Source organism: Scyliorhinus canicula, chromosome 16 (assembly GCF_902713615.1).
Source record: "Scyliorhinus canicula chromosome 16, sScyCan1.1, whole genome shotgun sequence".
In the NCBI taxonomy this organism is placed as follows: domain Eukaryota; kingdom Metazoa; phylum Chordata; class Chondrichthyes; order Carcharhiniformes; family Scyliorhinidae; genus Scyliorhinus; species Scyliorhinus canicula.
In genome coordinates, this window is record NC_052161.1 from 10,352,360 (window position 1) to 10,368,138 (window position 15,779).

The window sequence follows — 15,779 nt, forward strand, 5'->3', positions numbered from 1 at the left end:
CTATTGTAATAATCTCTTCCTATCCAAAATTTCACACAAACGTGTCAAACACAGACCTGTTATTGTGATCGAAAGCAAACACCTTTGATGTTGCTTTCAACATCATATTCTTTTATATTCCCTTTGTTCCTATTGATCAATATCTTATATCCGTATATTTATTGGTAAACTCACCCTCACAGGCCTGATAAGAGTTACCTTTGAGCACATTCTTTGACACATGTTCATGTTCTCTATTTTTCCCGCTCCTTTTCTTGGGGCCTGCACTTTCTCCCATCGATTTGGGGGCCTGCTCACTTGCAGCTGATACCTTGCAGGGTGTTCTTTCGGAGGGGAAGGGGTCAGTACAGACTCGATGGACCGAATGGCTCTGTAAGGATTCTATGGTTTTAACTATATTGTTTCTGATGTGTTTCAGTCTTAAGATATCCCAGATCAAGTGCCAAATGTATGTGCAATATAGACTCCATGCTGTGTACAGTTCTGGTCACCCTATTCAAGAAAGAATATTATTAAACTAGAAAGAGTGCAGAAAGTATTTACTAGCAAGCAACAGGGGCTTGATGGTTTGAGTTATAAGGAGAGGCTGGATAGACTGAGACTTTCCCCCTGGAGCGTAGGAGGCTTAGGGGTGATCTTGTAGATGTCTATAAAATAATAAAGGGCAAAAAAAGTGGATAGTCAACATCATTTCTCAAAGGTAGGGGAGTCAAAAACTAGAGGGCATAGATTTAAGGTGAGGGTGGGGAGATACAAAAGGGTCCAGAGGAGCAATTCTTTCACACACAGAGTGGTGAGTGGAACAAGCTCCCAGAGGCAGTAGTAGAGGTGGGTACAATTTTGTCTTTTAAAAAGCATTTAGACTGTTATATGGGAAAGCTGGGTATAGAGGGTTATGGGCAAATATGGGCAATTGGGACTAGCTTAGTGGTAAAAACTGAGCGGCATGGACAAGTTGGGCTGAAGGGCCTGTTTTCATGCTGCAAACCTCTATGGCTCTCTGATTTCTTCTGATCTGAAGCCAAAAACCAACAAGCAACTGCCAAACTGCAAACGTCCCTCGCCGATTGCATTTAATCTCCAGTTGACTTTAGATGTGTAACCTTCAATGGAAAGACTATCTTAAACACAGCTACGCCTTGGCAAGCAAATAATGCTTTGCGTGCTTAAAACAAAAGTGCGAGGCTCCTGTCATTATCTATCGCAGTCTGTTTCAGGCAATTGCATTGCTATGGTGTGCTTCAGTCCAGTCGATCTGATGACACTGTAAACAAGCTCGCAGCATTGTGGTGCAGCTGGGACATGCTGTGAGTTTGCTTATACTGTACAACTAAAGAAATCATGTTCCAGTCTGTAATCATTAATTACTGTCTCCTTAAAATAACAGTGCACTGTTGAATGGAAGACACAATGAAAATGGTTGGATCCAGATAAGCGTAAGGTAATTAGAAGGATGTTTCCTCTTGTGGGTAAGTCCAGATCTATGAGGCACTGTTTTATAATTAAGGGGTCACCCTCATAGGACAGAGATGAAGGTATTGTTTTTGTCTCTCTCAAGAGGATTGTGTGACTTTGGAACACTGTGCCTCAGAAAGGCGGTGGGTCGAGGTCACTGGATATGTTTATTTAAAGCGGAGGTAGATATATTCTTGTTAGACAAGGAAATCAAAGATTATTGGGGGCGTGGAAGATGGGAATTCGAAACACAAACACATCAGACAGGATGTTATAGAATGGCGGAGCAGGCTCGAGGGGCCGAATGGCCGAACTCTGCTCCTATTCCGTATGTTGGTAGAAACGAATTTGAAACGTTGTTACGTTCACTCATTTTTAATAAAACACAAATTTACAAATCCCTAGTCAGATTAATGTCAGAATTTGGATCACAGAATGCAATCACTTAGCCCAAAATTTCAATCAAATTTTGTCAATTAAACCAAGAGATGCCGATTAAGCAGTTGCATGAATGGTTCATATTGTCTATCATACAATATTTTATATGTATCAGGATGCTTACAGCCTGCAACGCTTTTAATGCAGTAAATGTTTCAAAGTGATCTAGATTGCACGTGGTGGAAGGAACCCAGACAGAATTCGAAGATCCTTGAAAAAGGAACATTTGCAGGAGTTCGAGGAAATAACCGGGAAGCGAGACTGATGGGATAGTTTTTCCAAGCGCCCACGTTGGGCCGAGTGGCCGTGTTTTGCGCTGTTTCATTCTCTCCGTTTTACAGTGGGGCGGGGGTGGGGGGGGGGGGGGCAAATGAGAAACAATTACAGGGACAGGCAATTCACCCTGATGGGCGGGAGGTATGACTGAAAAGATGGGGTTTGCTTTAAAATAAACAGACAGGGAAGAGAATGAGTTTAAGAAGGCACCAAGGATGGGGTGAAGAGAGAGAGAGAGAGAGTTTCAGTAAAGGTGAAATTAGGAAGGCCAGTGAAGGAGATTGCAGACAAAGGGTGGGTGAGTTGTACCAATCGGTAGAGTGTTTTGGGAGATGCATTGAGAGGCAGTGCAGTGAGCAGATGATGGCGATGTGAATTTGAACAGTATCTTGTTAAATTTGAGTCTTATCAACATATGTAAAAGATGGGAAAGAATGAACGAGCATTCGTATAGTTCCCTGGATGCCTAGTGGCTTCATCAACACCGGGTGATTATCTATCAGAGATGGGGACAGCTGACTGACATCTAACCACCTCCATCAGAGCCCTGATGCAGTTTTATGTTAGTGATGGGTGAAAACATTTGCAATCGGTGAGTGAAAACGATTAACATTCAGCAAACGGAGTGGCACTGTGTAGATTTAGAAACACTACGCGGCGCCCCTGATATTGTGGAAAAATCTGCTGGATATAAAATTGGGCAGCTCCAAAATGGTTGGAGCTGGATGTTGCTGGATTCCATAGCGAGATCATTTGGAAGCTTCGATGTTGCAGAAATGCGGCTGGTGGCCAACAGGCGGTGTTTGGAAATATGAATGACCTCAGCTACCTTCTCCCAAAGGCAGCTGGAACCCAATCAAAACAATCTTGCCCCTAATTTGCCTTTGGAATATTATCCTTCTGCCTGTGGCTCACCGAGCACGCTCCAAGTCCACAATTAAGCCTTCAGTCAAATGGCAAAGTCATGATGTTTCTACAGGAAGCCGTTTATTATCCAAATAATTGGCCCAATCCCTCCCTCCCCTGCTCCAATCATCGCACAGTATACACACCTTCTGACAGGTCTGAACAGAGATGGCAGCTGAGTGACAATATAGACATAGGAGATATGTAGATATGGGAGATACATAGACATGGAAGATATGTAGATATGGGAGATACATAGACATGGGAGATATGTAGATATGGGAGATATATAGACATGGGAGATATGTAGATATGGGAGATACATAGACATGGGAGATATGTAGATATGGGAGATACATAGACATAGGAGATATGTAGATATGGGAGATACATAGACATGGGAGATATATAGATATGGGAGATACATAGACATAGGGGATATGTAGATATGGGAGATACATGGACATGGGAGATATGTAGATATGGGAGATACATAGACATGGAAGATATGTAGATATGGGAGATATATAGACATGAAAGATATGTAGATATGGGAGATACATAGACATGGGAGATATGTAGATATGGGAGATACATAGACATGGGAGATATGTAGATATGGGAGATACATAGACATGGGAGATATGTAGATATAGGAGATACATAGACATAGGAGATATGTAGATATGGGAGATACATGGACATGGGAGATATGTAGATATGGGAGATATATAGACATGGTAGATATGTAGATATGGGAGATGCATAGACATGGTAGATATGTAGATATGGATGATATATATACATGGTAGATATGTAGATATGGGAGATACAGAGACATGGGGGATATATAGACATGGGAGGTATGTAGATATGGGAGATATATAGACATGGGAGATATGTAGATATGAGAGATACATAGATATGGGGGATATGTAGATATGGGAGATATATAGACATGGGAGATATGTAGATATGGGAGATACATAGATATGGGAGATATGTAGATATGGGAGATACATAGACATAGTAGATATGTAGATATGGGAGATATATAGACATGGGAGATATGTAGATATGGGAGATACATAGACATGGGAAATATGTAGATATGGGAGATATGTAGATATGGGAGATACATAGATATGGGAGATATGTAGATATGGGAGATACATAGATATGGGAGATATGTAGATATGGGAGATACATAGACATGGTAGATATGTAGATATGGGAGATATATAGACATGGAAGATATGTAGATATGGGAGATACATAGACATGGGAGATATGTAGATATGGGCGATACATAGATATGGGAGATATGTAGATATGGGAGATACATAGACATGGGAGATATGTAGATATGATAGATGTATGGACATGGGAGATGCATAGACATGGGAGATATGTAGATATGGGAGATGCATAGACATAGGAGATATGTAGATATGGGAGCTACATAGACATGGGGGATATGCCACTTTAAAAAAGCAAGCATGATAAAGGAACGTTTGCATTTATGCACCACCTTTCACAACCACAGGATAAACCCAAAGGGCCTTGCAGTCAACGAGGTACATTTGAAGTGTTATGACATAGGAAACAAGTCGACTGATTTGAGCACAGCAAGATCCCACAAAGATGCCCAGGACCCTCTGTCTTAACCATCTGAAAGTAACTGCTGGATTGTGAGCGTGGCAGGCAAGGCCATCGTTTATTAACGTCGTAATTGCTGGGTTTGAGGACGCACACATTTGACCATGATAGGGGCGGCACGGTGGCGCAGTGTTTAGCACTTGCGCGGACGACCCGGGTTCGATCCCAGCTCTGGTCACTGTCTGTGTGGAGTTTGCACATTCTCCCCATGTTTGCGTGGGTTTCGCCCCCACAACCCAAAGATGTGCCGGGTAGGTGAATTGACCACCCTAAATTGCCCCTTAATTGGGAAAGAAACAATTCGGTAATCTAAGTTGAAAAAAAATGTAGGACCGGATAATAGATTGCCATCCCTAAAGGAGATCAGAAAAACAAACTTATTTTGACCACAACCCAACTTTTTTAACCGATATCAATTTATTTGCAACTTTGAAAGCTGATTAAAACGGCAACAGTGGATCTGAATTCAGAACTTCTAGATTAGTCCCGAACAACATAACCACTGCAAAACCGTACCCACTTAACAAGTGCCGAGTTCTCACCGTGTGGAATCGCCTTTCGCCTTTCATTCTCCAATACTGCGAGGAAGAGGCGCGAATGAAACTCTCGGACCATGCCTTGGACCAGGCTCCAGTCCACCCTTTAAGCCCCTCAATTGGTTTTCCCTACACGCCCCTCTCAAAAAAACAAAAGGACGCTTCGTTATATTAAGTTTGCTCTTAGAAATGCGTCCTGATGTTAGTGGGCATTAAATTGCTAAATGTGCAGCATTGACTATGAGTGTTTATATTTCACAGAAACTGTTCACCTCAACTAAATAAAATGGGGTCCCTTCCAGGTAAATCAGATGTTTGCTGTCCGGGAGTCTAGTTGACGGAGGGGCAACCAGCCAGCAATTATTGTTTGTTGTCCCAGTGCGTTCCTTCGGTTGGAAGGTAAGAGACTCCGGGCGCCTCAGATTACAATGTGTAGCCGTAAATTCTTGTGGCCGTATTGGTTTCTTCATTGTCTGATACATCTGTTTCCGTGTGTGAATAACTGTTTATCTGTGTCTGTGTATGAAGATCTGTTTATCTATGTCCTTGTGTGAATATCTGCGTATGTGTCTGTGTGTGAATATCTGCTGATGTTTATCTGTGTTTGTGTGTGAACATCTGTTTATCTGTGCATATTTGTCTGTGTGCGAATATTTGTGTATCCGTGTCTGTGTGTGAATATCTGTGCGTGCATTTGACTATCTGTGCCCGTGTGTGAATATCTGTGTAACTGTGTCGGTGTGTGAATATCTGTGTAACTGTGTCTGTGTGTGAATATCTGTGTCCCTGTGTGAATATCTGTGTATCTGTTTATCTGTGTCCTTGTGTGAAAATCTGCGTATGTGTGTCTGTGTCTGAAAATCTGTGTATCTGCGTCTGTGTGTGAAATCTGTGTATGTGTATGAATATCTGTACATATATGTTTATCTATTTCTTTGTCTAAATATCTGCGTATCTGTGTGTGTGGGTGAATATCTGTATATCTGTGTCCCTTTGTTAATATCTGTGCATGTGTATGAATATCTGTAAATATATGATTATCTGTGTCTGCGTATAAATGTCTACTTATCTGTGTGTGTGTGTGAATATCTGTGTATCTGTGTATCTGTGCCCCTGTGTTAATATCTGTGTCTGTGTGTGAATATCTGTGTATCTGTATGTGAATATCTGTGTAACTATGTCTGTGTGTGAATATCTGTGTATCTGTGTCTGTGAATTAATATCTGCGTATCTGTGTCAGTGTGTGAATATCTGTATGTGTGTATGAAGATCTGCATGTATATGTTTATCTGTGCCTGTGTATGAATATCTGCGTATCTGTGTCTGAATGTGTGAATATCTGTGTCTCTGTATGCTTATCTGATTATCTGTGAATGAATATCTGCATATTTCTGTCTGTGTCTGAATATCTGTTTATCTGTCTCTGTGCGTGAATATCTGTGTATGTGTATGAATATCGCTATATATATGTTTATCTGTATCTGTGTATAAATATCTGTGTATCCGTGTGTGACTATCTGTGTATCTGTGTCCCTGTGTGAATATCTGTGTATCTGTGTCCCTGTGTGAATGTCTGTGTATCTGCGTCCCTGTGTGAATATCTGTGTATCTGTGTCCCTGTGTGAATATCTGTGTATCTGTGCCTCTGTGTTAGTATCTGTGTATCTGTGTCCCTGTGTTAGTATCTGTGTATCTGAATCACTGTGTGAATATCTGTGTATCTGAGTCCCTGTGTGAATACCTGTGTATCTGTGTCCCTGTGTGAATATCTGTGTCCCTGTGTTAATATCTGTGTATCTGTGTCCCTGTGTGAATACCTGTGTATCTGTGTCTGTGTGTGAATGTCTGTGTATTTGTGTCCCAGTGTGAATATCTGCGTATCAGTGTCTGTGTGTGAATATCTGCATATCTGCGTTTGTATGTGAATATCTGCGTATTTGTGACTGTGTGTGAATATCTGCGTATCTGTGTCTGTGTGTATATCTGCATATCTGTGTCTGTGTGTGAATATCTGCGTATCTGTGTCTGTGTGTATATCTGCATATCTGTGTCTGTGTGTGAATATCTGCATATCTGTGTCTGTGTGTGAATATCTGTGCATGTGTGTCGTGTGTGAATATCTGCATATCTGTGTCTGTGTGTGAATATCTGCATATCTGTGTCTGTGTGTGAATATCTGCGTATCTGTGTCCGTGTGTGAATATCTGTTTATCTATTTATCTCTGTCCGTCTGTGAATATCTGTGTATCTGTGTCTGTGTTTAAATATCTGTGTATCTCTGTCTGTGTGTGAATATCTTTTATCTGTTTATCTTTGTCCGTGTGAATATTTGCGTATCTCTGTCTGTGTGTGAATATCTGTTTAGCTGTATATCTTTGTCCGTGTGTGATGTGAATATCTGCATGTCTTTGCCTGTGTGTGAATATCTGTTTATCGGTGTCAGTGTGTGAATATCTGTGTCTGAATATCTGTCCGTGTGTGAATATCTGTGTGTCTGTGTCCCTGTGCGAATATCTGTGTGTCTGTGTATAGATATCTGCGTATCTGTGTCTGTGTGTGATTATCTGTGTATGTGTATGAATATCTGTATGTATATGTTTATCTGTGTATCAGTATAAATATCTGCGTATCTGTGTCTGTGTGTGAATATCTGCGTGTCTCTGTGTGAATATCTGTTTATCTGCATATCTTTAACTGTGTATAAATATCTGCTTATCTGTGTCTGTGTGTGAATATCTGCGTGTCTCTGTGTGAATATCTGTTTATCTGCATATCTTTAACTGTGTATGAATATCTGCTTATCTGTTTCTGTGTGTGAATATTTGTTTTTATGTGTCCATGTGTGAATATCTGTGTCCGTGTGTGAATATCTGTGTATCTGTATCCCTGTGTGAATATCTGTGTATCTGTGTCCCTGTGTGAATATCTGTGTATCTGTGCCTCTGTGTTAGTATCTGTGTATCTGTGTCCCTGTGTTAGTATCTGTGTATCTGAATCACTGTGTGAATATCTGTGTATCTGTGTCCCTGTGTGAATACCTGTGTATCTGTGTCCCTGTGTGAATATCTGTGTATCTGTGTCCGTGTGTGAATATCTGTGTATCTGTGTCCGTGTGTGAATATCTGTGTATCTGTGTTCCTGTGTGAATATCTGTGTATCTGTGTCCGTGTGTGAATATCTGTGTATCTGTGTTCCTGTGTGAATATATGTGTATCTGTGACCCTGTGTGAATATCTGTGTATCTGTATCCCTGTGTGAATATCTGTGTATCTGTGTCCGTGTGTGAATATCTGTGTATCTGTGTCCCTGTGTGAATATCTGTGTATCTGTGACCCTGTGTGAATATCTGTGTATCTGTGTCCGTGTGTGAATATCTGTGTATCTGTGTCCGTGTGTGAATATCTGTGTATCTGTGTCTGTGTGTGTGAATGTCTGTGTATGTGTATGAATATCTGTATGTATATGTTTATCTGTGTCTGTGCATAATTATCTGCATATCTGTGTCTGTGTGTGAATATCTGTGTATCTGTGTCTGTGTGTGAATATCTGCGTATCTGTGTCTGTGTGTGAATATCTGCGTATCTGTGTCCGTGTGTGAATACCTGCATATCTCTGTCTGTGAGTGAATATCTGTTTATCTTTGTCCTTGTATGAATATCTGCATATCGGTGTCTTTGCGTGAATATCTGTGTTTCTGTGTCTGTGTGAATATCTGTGTTTCTGTGTCTGTGTGTGAATATCTGTGTATCTGTGTCAGTGCGTGAATATCTGTTTATCTGTATATCTTTGTCTGTGTGTGAATATCTGTGTATCTGTGTCTGTGTGTGAATATCTGTGTCTGTATATTTGTCCGTGTGTGAATATCTGTGTATCTGTGTCCGTGTGTGAATATCTGTGTGTCTTTGTCTGTGTGTGAATATCTGTGTGTCTGTGTCTGTGTGTGAATATCTGTGTGTCTGTGTCTGTGTGTGAATATCTGTGTATCTGTGTCTGTGTGTGAATATTTGTTTATCTGTATATCTTTGTCTGTGTGTGAATATCTGTGTGTCTGTGTCTGTGTGTGAATATCTGTGTGTCTGTGTCTCTGTGTGAATATCTGTGTATCTGTGTCCGTGTGTGAATATCTGTGTGTCTGTGTCTGTGTGTGAACATCTGAGTCTGTATATTTGTCTGTGTGTGAATATCTGTGTGTCTTTGTCTGTGTGTGAATATCTGTGTATCTGTGTCTGTGTGTGAATATTTGTTTATCTGTATATCTTTGTCTGTGTGTGAATATCTGTGTATCTTTGTCTGTGTGTGAATATCTGTGTGTCTGTGTCTGTGTGTGAATATCTGTGTGTCTGTGTCTGTGTGTGAATATCTGTGTCTGTATATTTGTCCGTGTGTGAATATCTGTAGGTCTGTGTCTGTGTGTGAATATCTGTGTGTCTGTGTCTGTGTGTGAATATCTGTGTATCTGTGTCCGTGTGTGAATATCTGTGTGTCTGTGTCTGTGTGTGAATATCTGTGTGTCTTTGTCCGTGTGTGAATATCTCTGTACCTGTGTGTGAATATCTGTGTGTCTGTGTCTGAATATCTCTGTATCTGTGTGTGAATATCTGTGTGTCTGTGTCTGTGTGTGAATATCTGAGTCTGAATATTTGTCCGTGTGTGAATATCTGTGTGTCTTTGTCTGTGTGTGAATATCTCTGTATCTCTGTGTGAATATCTGTTTGTCTGTGTCTGTGTGTGAATATCTGTGTACGTGTGTCGTGTGTGAATATCTGCATATATGTGTCTGTGTGTGAATATCTGCGTATCTCTGTCTGTGTGTGAATATCTGTTTATCTGTATATCTTTGTCCGTGTGTGAGTATTTGTATATCTTTGTGTGTGAATGTCTGTTTGTCTGTGTCTGAATATCTGTTTATATGTGCCCGTGTGTGAATATCTGCGTATCTGTGTCCGTGTGTGAAAACTGTGTATCTATGTCCCTGTGTGAATATCTGTGTCCCTGTGTGAATATCTGCATATCTGTGTCTGTGTGTGAATATCTGTGTCTGTGTGTGAATATCTGTGTATCTGTGTCTGTGTGTGAATATCTGTTTATCTGTATATCTTTGTCTGTGTGTGAATATCTGTGTGTCTGTGTCTGTGTGTGAATATCTGTATGTCTGTGTCTGTGTGTGAATATCTGTATGTCTGTGTCTGTGTGTGAATATCTGAGTCTGAATATTTGTCCATGTATGAGAATCTGTGTGTCTTTGTCTGTGTGTGAATATCTGTGTGTCTGTCTGTGTGGGAATATCTGTGTGTCTGTGTCTGTGTGTGAATATCTGTGTGTCTGTGTCTATGTGTGAATATCTGAGTCCGAATATTTGTCCGTGTGTGAATATCTGTGTGTCTTTGTCTGAGTGTGAATATCTGTGTGTCTGTGTCTGTGTGTGAATATCTCTGTATCTGCCTGTGAATATCTGTGTCTGAATATTTGTCCGTGTGTGAATATCTGTGTGTCTGTGTCTGTGTGTGAACATCTTTGTTTATCTGTGTCTGTGTGAGTGAATGTGCCACATTGTTGTATGGATTTGTGTGTATCCATATTGTACATTGTGTGTGTGTGTGAAAGTATGTGCAGTTTTGTGGTGGTGTCTTTGTGTTATGTGCGCTGAAGGAAACATTATTTTGGACTCAAAACGTTAACTCTGTTTGTCTCTCCACAGAGCCTCTGAGATTTTGCAGACTTTTCTGTTTTCATTTCAGATTCCCAGCACTTGCAGTATTTGGCTTTTCCTATGGTGCTATCAGGTCCCAATGTGTGCAGCACGGTAGCATAGTGGTTCGCACAATTGCTTCACAGCTCCAGGGTCCCAGGTTCGATTCCCGGCTTGGGTCACTGTCTGTGTGGAGTTTGTACTTTCTCCCCATGTGTGTGTGGGTTTCCTCCGGGTGCTCCGGTTTCCTCCCACAATCCAAAGATGTGCAAGTTCAGTGGATTGGCCATGGTAAATTGCCCTTAGTGTCCAAAATTGCCCTTAGTGTTGGGTGGTGTTACTGGCTTATTGGGACAGGGTGGAGGTGTGGGCTTGGGTAGGGTGCTCTTTCCAAGAGCCGGTGCAGACTCGATGGGCCGAATGGCCTCCTTCTACACTGTAAATTCTATGATTCTTGATGTTAAGCTGTCTAGGATCAGGTAGAGAACACACTTTATATCCATCCCATGGTTTTAAATCAGACTTGAAAGGCCCTCAGAGGCAGAGCCCTGCAGCAGCCATTCCGTACCACAGGGGAGATGGGCCTTGTTAAACTGCACGCATCCCGGGGTGGAACGCGAACACACACGTTATAGGCACGCAGGAGACAGGCTCGTTGCTACGCAAAGAATTTATAATGTGAAGGGGTTGAGAGGTGCTGCTCAAGTCGGTACTTCCTCCGATGCGTGACAAATTTACAATGGGTGAATTTGAGCAGCACGGTAGCCCAGTGGTTAGCACTGATGCTTCACAGCCCCAGGGACCCGGGTTCAATTCCCGACTTGGGTCACTGTCTGTGCTGGAGTCTGCACGCTCTCCCCGTGTCTGTTTGGGGTTCCTCCGGGTGTTCCCGCTTCCTCCCACAAGTCCCGAAAGAGATGCGTGTTAGGTGAACTGGACATTCTGAATTCTCCCTCTGTGTACCCAAACAGGTGCCAGAATCGGGCGGCTAGGGGATTTTCACAGTATCTTCATTGCTGTGTTACTGTAAGCCTACTTGTGACAATAATAAAGATTGCTATTATTAAATTGGACAAGTGGCACGTGGGTGTCATCCCTTACCGTATCCAACTGCCCATGGGAATCAAATTTGATTTCTGCTGTTTGTAGGTATTTGAAAAGAAATGTTGTTCCATGTCTGGAGTTTGTTGACAGAACCCTTAAACTTTGGTTTATTCCCTGCTCGAGAGCACACACAGTAAACACTGACAAATGCTTTACTTGGAATCTCATGCGACATTCCCTTAAAAGACAAGTTCAGGAGGAAGCTGCAGATGACAGCAGGGGTTGACATGCACGCACAATCTTCGGCGAATAGAAGGGTCGGCCACAGGCCTATACACATCAGAGTGGGAAGAAGGTAAATTGCAGAAATTGGTCATTGAGTGGAGCATGTCAGGCAACAGTATATTAACAATAAGTTAATTGGGAAAATGGATGATCATAGGATCCCAACAGTGCAGAAGGAGGCCATTCAACCCATCGAGTCTGCACCGTCCCTTGGAAAGAGCAGCCTACTTCGACCCACAAATCCACCCATCCCCATAACTCCACCCCTTTTGGGCACTAAGGGACAATTTAGCATGGTCAATCCACCTAACCTGCACATTTGGACTGTGGGAGGAAACCAGCACCCGGAGCAGTGGCGTGCAGAGGGGGGGGGGGGGCGACGGTGCGCTGGCCCCAGGCATCCATTGGATGGGGGCAGCAGCGTGAAGAGAACGGAGCGCGCCTGCGCACCGCGGTCGGCCGGAGCGCGCCTGCGCACCGCGGTCGGTCGGAGCGTGCCTGCGCACCGCGGTCGGCCGGAGCGTGCCTGTGCACCGTGGTCGCCGCTGGTGAAGAGGCGGCTTTGCACTCGGCGGCTGGAGCGTGAACAAAAAGGGCGCGAATTCTCCCGAATCGACGGCAATCAATGCCACCATGGGTGAGTTTTATTTATTCTTTATCTTTATCTTTTGATCCATTTTTAAACTCTTCTCTGCACCCTCTCTATAGTTGTGAACTTACTAAACTGTCGTGCCCAGAATTTGACATTTGGGCCAGGGGCACCCATTTGGGACAGAACCAGTATTTTATAAAGATTCATCATGGCCTCTTAACTTTTGCCCTCTTACCCTTTATACTTAAAGCCTAGGGTCCTATAAATGGGAGATTCTCAGAGACAGGGGCAGCACGGTAGCATGGTGGTTAGCATAAATGCTTCACAGCTCCAGGGTCCCAGGTTCGGTTCCTGGCTGGGTCACTGTCTGTGCGGAGTCTGCACGTCCTCCCCGTGTGTGCGTGGGTTTCCTCCGGGTGCTCCGGTTTCCTCCCACAGTCCAAAGATGTGCGGGTTAGGTGGATTGGCCATGCTAAATTGCCCGTAGTGTCCTAAAAAAGTAAGGTTAGGGGGGGGGGGGGTTGTTGGGTTACGGGTATAGGGTGGATACGTGGGTTTGAGTAGGGTGATCATTGCTCGGCACAACATCGAGGGCTGAAGGGCCTGTTCTGTGCTGTACTGTTCTATGTTCTATGTTCTACTTGACTGCAAGCTGCTGGAGCTCGGATCTTGAACAGAGCTTTTATATCTGGATTTGGGGACCCTTTATGCACTGGCATAGTGCAAAAACAGGCCCCACATGACCAGGGTTTTGTGAAGAAGAAGGGATCTGGAAATATGTCGACTGTGAAAATTATATTTGTGGAAATTGGGTGAAGTAATGCCGGTGTTTGATGAGACTTGGCGCTAAAGCTTTAGAGAAATGAAGATGGAATTTGATTTGAAGAAGTTCAACGTTTTGAAGGATATTGTGGCTGAAATGAATGCGATACGTGCTGAATGGGCTGACTGAGAACTGTGTGAGATATGTCTTTGTATCTGCTATGTGTAATTTATCGGTCATATTATTGCAATTTTCCTGTTAATCCATGTTTAATTTACGTTGATTTTGGTGTGATTGCTAATATAAAAGTGAAGTCTTGTATATTGGTCTTAGTTGGGTTTTTTGTAGTTTGTTTCCACAAGGGTCATAACAGTATTTCCATGACGTTGCTGCTCTTATCTTTCTCCATGGGGGTTGCAGAGGAGGGAGGCACAACTTTCGAGACATAACATCTCACCCATTGCTGCAAAGCAAAATGACTGAAGAAGAGAACAATATCCCTAGAATCCCAGTGCTAAGGGGAAATTGACTAACTCTTACAGCGCAATTTAACCTCTTCTCCAGATCCAGACTGGACCAGGCAGCCGTCCTATACCTTAGAGATGACAAATATGTCAGTGAATAGCTCTAGAACGGGTGCAACTACGTTTTTTATAGGTTTTTTGGTGATATTTAATGAAATATTTACGTGGGATGTAGTAAGAGTGAAGCCTGGATGATCAGAGGACTGCTATGGCATTTAATCTCGGAATAGGAGACATTTATTCCTTAACATGCTAATATTCGAATACAGATACCACTAATTTGCAAGTCTATGATATAAATTGCACAGAATTATCAGTGGAGATGAACAAGAAAGAGAGAAATTAAAAAAGGAATGTTCAGACTTTGCAAATTATTATGACAATGATGTGGTTGCAATTCAGTTATATGACGAAATTATTGATTTTGTGATGCTCCTTCGAGCTGGAGGGAATAGAGTTCCCCCTGATCCTAAAGATGCTCTGGAGTCTTTACTGCAGTATGGGAGGGATGTCTTTCCGACGCTGTGTGTTTCATACAGATTACTGCTTACAATCGCATTTTCAGTCGCAAGCTGTGAAAGGTCATTTTCAAAACTGAAATTAATAAAAACATATCTGAGGTCTTCTATGTCACAGGAGCGACTGACCAACCTGGCTTTAATAAGCATTTAAAAAGAATTTCTCACAGCTGATGTAAAAAGTGAAGTAGTTCAGGTGTTTTGTGACAGGAGGTATCATTTGGGGAAAAGAACTTAATAAATTTGATTGATTTATATTAAAATCGAATAAAGCGTTTATTTCATGTTTCATCTGTGTTTATATATTCAAAATGTTTTCCTTTCTCATAATATTTCTCAGTATATTAGGCCTTATACTTGAGTCTTTGGGGCATACAATCAAGATTTGCCCCGGGCATCACCAGACCTCTGCACGCCACTGACCCGGGGAACCCACGCACACATGGGGAGAACGTGCAGACTGTACAGAAAGTGACCCAAGGCTAGAATCGAACCTGGGACCCTGGCGCTGTGAGACAGCAGTGCTAACCACAGGGCCGCCCTGCCGCCCATATCTTAAATAATGATCTTCAAAAAATAGATTCGAAGGTCAATTAGGAACGATTCTGGGGAAAATGAAGTTAGAGGCAGATGATGCAGGGCCGAGCAGGATTCTCCCAAATGTCCATTTATCCCTTACCAAAATAATTAAAACAGATGGTCTCATGATTTATCTCGTTGCTATTTGCGAGACCTTGATTTACACCCAACCCTGACTGCCGAATGACTCAGAAACACCTCGTTGCTCGCAAAATGCTTTGGGATGCCCTGAGGTCGCCGTGATGATAATGCTAGTTACTACTTACTCTTTTCTGATCTTTCTTTGGGAACCTGATGGTCCCATCTTCCGACTAACTCTGGTGACTGTATTTCAACCGCGATGGAATAACCTGCGTCCTTCCTTCACCTCGCATTGTTGACATTAATAGTCATTTATTTCCTGGCTCCTTTTCGCTGTGGGGTCTCCTCACTCGTTCTATATAATTCTCCCACCCCTCTATATAATTGACAAAGCTTGAAAACCAAATCCAATTCGGCAGAATAGTTCATTTGCA